At 40.0% G+C, this 4,671-nt stretch overlaps 1 long non-coding RNA gene across 1 annotated transcript; it reads left to right on the top strand.

Moving 5' to 3' along the window:
- Positions 1–297: 297 nt before the first annotated feature.
- LOC108499151 lies at positions 298–3,168 on the top strand. Its single transcript, XR_001875449.1, has 3 exons — positions 298–572; positions 1,160–1,252; positions 2,866–3,168. It is a non-coding gene; the product is annotated as an uncharacterized LOC108499151 (long non-coding RNA).
- Positions 3,169–4,671: the final 1,503 nt, after the last annotated feature.

Here is a 4,671-nt window from a genome sequence, read left to right as displayed (position 1 = left end):
TTATTGCTATGTGCTCAATGGAAATGAGTCCAAACTCTTTCAATCCCAACACCTTATCTAAAGAAAATGACATTACCTGCCTGCATTTCACTCAGTTGTTAGTGATTAAGTAATCATGTCTCTGGTTCTTCAGCTGATTGCATAACTTTGGGGTCCTGTAAACAACTCTTGCTCTATTTGTTCTTTTGAGATTGCCTTCAACTAGATCTTTCACAGGGCAATCACATCTCAGGTCTGATGTCACACAGAATGAGTACACTGCACATCACAAGAGGCTTATAGACTCCACCCTGGAAACAGAGTGAGATGAACCTTTTGGACACACATGTGTACACACTTGTGCACACACTAGCAGTGGTATAAGGAAACACACAGAGTACTCACAGAGTCCTTGGGAGCTTTCATTTTTTTTAAAAAATTGCCAGGAGATCAAGAGGAGAAACAGCCAACCAGGCAAGAACCAAATGAAAAGGGTTTGACACGTAGCAAATAAGGTTTGAGATGGAGTCAGGCTCACAAGACAGTCCAAGAATCAAGGGAGTCATGGGGACATCTTGCATTGATGTTAATAGGTAAATCTAGTTCGGAATGATCAGTTGAGTTTACCCTAGAACCATAAAATCATTAAGTTAGAAAAGACCTTTGAGATCATCAAGTCCAATCATGGCCACTATTGGTGGATACTAATGTGATAATACAATGCAAATCCCAGCCTATAATGCTGGGAGGCTTGTAGGAAGACAAGCTAAAGGAAGACAAGCTTGTAGTTTGGAGGGGAAAACTTCACATGTTTGTGATTGTATGACTACAACTATTTCAGATGTTATGGGAGTACCACCTTCTCAGCCCATGTTAATGAGAGGACTAAAACCCAGTGGATCTGCCGGTGATATAACCCTGTCCATCTCCTGACCTTTCTGTCTGATTGCACAGGCTAGCTGGTTTTGGACATGCAGAGAGAATCTTTACCATGTGATTGCTACTCAGACAGTGTCTCTGTAATTTAGATTATGAAAGGCTTGTGGTGACTTTCAGGTTTTGTCATCAATAGCATGTTTTTGGCGTGGGTGGTGTAGACGTGCCAAGCCCAGTACATTATGATGAGAGCATGAACTATTTCAGGTACTTTGCTTTAACAACTTTGCCATGCTTAATTAAGTCACAGATTCATCCAGTAGGAAGGACAATCTGGAGTGTATCTGTACTGCATGAAGTACACATGGAAGTCTCACCTTATGGGCAAAAAGAGGAGGTAAGGTATCTCTGGAGTACTCCTGGCACTCCTGCCACAAGGGGCACACTCCTCTCAGAGCCTCATGGCAGAGCTAGATGCATATAATGTCTTGCTTTTTCTGGTTGTGTGCTGGCAGCTGGTGTCACGGTGCACACACAGCAAATGCACAAGCGCCCTCCGCCTCCTTCTCTGAGGTATGAGTTTGTTGGGATATTCAAATCCTGTAGATTCTTTATCTCCAGGAAATGGCCTAAACAGTGACTGGTATTGGCCCTCTGCAGATTTACAAAGGACTTTTCACCCTCCTGCCCTTCTTCTCCTCACCCTGCCTCTACTAGGCTTTACAATAGCTGTCTAGGCTGTTCCACCTGGTGGTGCTGAGACAATCTTGCTTTGCATATATAAGGAAACCTTGGCTTGTTTTCCTACTCTCTTATCTTCTTCTCCTAATTTCCAGTGCATACTTTAATTTATAGTGATAGAATGTGCTTTATTGGTTGGGCATTGAGGACCAGTCAGATCAGAGAGGAGAACTGTACATCTTTATTTAAGCCAAGGGTAGAAAATCAATGCCATAGTAAACCTGAGCCTGCAAATCACTCTGTTTCTGCTTGAGAGGTAACATATCACAGGACAGGAATGCTAAGCCCACTCCTGTCTTTGAATGGACATCAGTTGTGGTGTAGCAAAGCAGAAAAGAGTGGGTGACTTGGTTTCCTGCAAGTACAAACTTAATGATGCTACACCGTGCAGCCCAGAGAAATGGGAGGTGGTGAAACGCTCCATGCTTGACCCTAATTGGCAGTGTTCAGGATGTTGGTCAATACTCTTCAAACAAAAACAAGCTCCAGTTTGTTCTATAAAATGAGGAATGCAGCACAGAAAACTGGGTCTGTGCCACAGAAAGGCCAGTGATCGCGGTGACTAAGAATTTTATACTGTGTTGAGTAATACTGTTCTGCAAGATGATGCAGGAGAAGGAACAATTTAGCACAGTGTATACTCAGATTTATAGAAAATCAGCTTCATGGAAACTGCCAGCAGAGCGGTACTGATGGGTTTGCATTATGTGAGTACCGCAGAAAAGCAAAACAATGCTGGGAAACAGATTGGTTTTGTTCTCAGCTACTATGCATAGATGAAACTTTTATTAAGACATGCCATCTAGCTCTGACAGCAGCTTGAAAATTACCTCCTAATATTCTGATGACCTAGGACCTGATCCTTTACCCACTGCAAGTTGTAAGTCAGTACATGGTTGATTGGTACAACTAAGCTTTTGGGGCTTAGAAGGTTCAGATTGCCCACGTGCAAACTGAAGACAGAGTTGTTAGGCTCTTTCTTTCCAGTGCAGCTGCATGCATGGAGTGGGGAAATGTGTAATCACTACCAGTTTCTTGGCAGTTACTCTTGTAAATTAAAAAGATAATTGCCATGTTGAGCCATGTGGTCCTTGTAGCTCACGTATATAGCTCTCATCCAATTCATGTGGATTTGCCTGGAAGAAGTGAGGACAGTGTAGGTTCACCCTTACACTTCCTCAGAAGTAAAGGGACATGAAATCATGCTTTTACCTTCGGAAGTTGAAAATCTCCGTTCTTCCCCTGCTGACAGCTGTGCTGTGTTTCTAGGTGCAGCTGTGCCATCTGCCTAGCTTTACACCTACGGGCTTTTTCTGAAACACAGAGGACTGGTGAAGAATCTGTTCTGCAAAAGTCCAGTTAAGAAGACTTTTCATACCAAGATCATATAGACTTGAAAAAGATTGTCTGGTTTTTTGTTTGTTGGTTGGTTTTTTTTAGGTCATTCTAGCCATTTCAATAATGGAATGTGCTTTTAGAAATAAAGTAGGGAATGGTAATATCTTTTGTTACACAAACTGGGGAAAACCAGACAAACTTCAAGGCAGACCAGCTCTTCCTTAGATACTAACAAGCACGTTCATAAAATCTGTTTTATCATATGGCTGGCTGCATTGATGTTTTCTCTGTTTCATTTTATCCACTAGCACTTTCTGTGCATCTGAACGCCTACAGTGATGTCAGTTTTATGATCTTTTTCAACACACATGAACCAACACATTCTGTGCTGTTCTCAATTCTACATTTTAAAGGAAATTACTCCAGAACTCATCTCAGGAAAAGAAAAATGCAAGGCACACAAAACAACTATTGATTTCTAGTTCATCCATTAAGAAAAAACATAGCACAGTATTGTAAATTTTGCCCTTTTATCACATGTACACGTATATTTACAATACATACTGTGGCTTCTAAGTTATTTGCAAAATCTACTGCAAATGATATCTTTAAAATTCAGAAAGATAGTGTGCTTGGAAAATAATTCCAGATAACTTACGCGTATTTTGTAAAACATTTAAACGCAGTATATGTACAAATATGAAAGCATATGCTATAGGAAAATACTTATTCTACCTACCTCATTGTAAAATTAATTATGGTTCATTATTTTCAGATGGTGGCATACAGTCTTACAGATTTCCAACAGCACTGTTTTTATTCACTTCAACCATGATAATATCATGTGGCTCCAGTTAATATGAGAGCCTGTAATTAAAAATTACAATGGTAAATGCTATAACTACACAGTAAGAGACTTGTCTTGGAAATCCTAAACAGCTGGCCGGAGTGGATTTAATACAATTTACGCTAATAATTGTTGAAGAGCTTGCATGCATAGGCTGGAACTGCGGTCAAACCTCACTTTCAGGTCTGGAACTTAACTGTCTGTATCTGCTGTGTGACAGCAAACAATCTGTATTTCTTTCTGCACTTTACGTCTTATCACACTCTAAGACCATGCATGTAGCAGATGTTATTTTCAGTGCTTAAACTCATTTTTGGGCTTACATGGTATGCAGATTGAAAATGCCCATGGTTGCATTTTATAGTACCATTTTGACAGATAACATAAGGCTTATTTTAAGTTCTGCCAGTGCAATCTGACAGGAGGGTCCTAACGAATTTTTGTGTGAATCTGTGACTGAAAAATTGCCATCTCAAAGTTGAATTTTTTACTGACCTCTGGCTCATATCAGTTTCGAATACACACTTGTAGAAACATGTCTTCAACATACTTTTGAAAATGTGTGAAAATAATCGATGAATACTAATTTTTTTCACTTTGGCTACTATTCACAGTACTCTGCATAATCTTAAATTTTTAGACGTGTGGAATAACAGAAGGCTTTTAAATTAAGAAAAAAAATATCTTCTTTGGACTGGCTGAGGAGAGCAAACAATCTTATTTAGTTTACTCCACTGTGTGCTTATTTTTGATGGCTCATTTTCTGTAACCTACAGATCTCCCTGATCTGATACTTCTTATATTCACGTGAATACCACTGCCAGTAAAACTGAGAGACCAGAAATGAGAAGACCAGTAGGGAGAAGGGAAAGTGTGAAGGGCTGATAGAC

The sequence above is a fragment of the Lepidothrix coronata genome, unplaced genomic scaffold (assembly GCF_001604755.1).
Source record: "Lepidothrix coronata isolate B3197 unplaced genomic scaffold, Lepidothrix_coronata-1.0 Scaffold70, whole genome shotgun sequence".
NCBI lineage: Eukaryota > Metazoa > Chordata > Aves > Passeriformes > Pipridae > Lepidothrix > Lepidothrix coronata.
Note: the sequence above shows the minus strand (reverse complement) of the source record. Positions and strands in the feature narration are given on the sequence as shown.